This window comes from Trichechus manatus, unplaced genomic scaffold (assembly GCF_000243295.1).
Source record: "Trichechus manatus latirostris isolate Lorelei unplaced genomic scaffold, TriManLat1.0 scaffold00049, whole genome shotgun sequence".
Taxonomy (NCBI): domain Eukaryota; kingdom Metazoa; phylum Chordata; class Mammalia; order Sirenia; family Trichechidae; genus Trichechus; species Trichechus manatus.
In genome coordinates this window covers 1,608,208-1,608,508 of record NW_004443985.1, presented here as the reverse complement: position 1 = coordinate 1,608,508, position 301 = coordinate 1,608,208, and the positions used below count along the sequence as shown (strand labels likewise).

The following is a 301-nucleotide window of genomic DNA, read 5'->3' as shown; positions in this document are numbered from 1 at the left end:
GTGTGGTCTAGGGATGAGCAGGGGCATGGTCTAGGGGGGTGTGGTCTAGGGGATGAGGAGGGGCATGGTCTGGGGGGTGTGGTCTAGGGGATGAGGAGGGGCACGGTCTGGGGGGTGTGGCCTAGGGGATGAAGAGGGGCACGGTCTGGGGGTGTGTGGTGTAGGGGATGAGGAGGAGCACGGTCTGTGGGGGTGTGGTCTAGAGGATGAGGAGGGGCACGGTCTGGGGGGTGTAGTCTAGGGGATGAGGAGGGGCACGGTCTGGGGGGGTGTGGTCTAGGGAATGAGCAGGGGCATGGTC

General features: G+C 65.1%; 1 protein-coding gene across 8 annotated transcripts in view; it reads right to left on the bottom strand.

Annotated features, from left to right (window-relative positions):
* SCN5A (sodium voltage-gated channel alpha subunit 5) overlaps positions 1-301 on the bottom strand; it is a 95,311-nt gene that overhangs the window by 6,218 nt on the left and 88,792 nt on the right. The gene's annotated exons all lie outside the window — the stretch shown is intronic.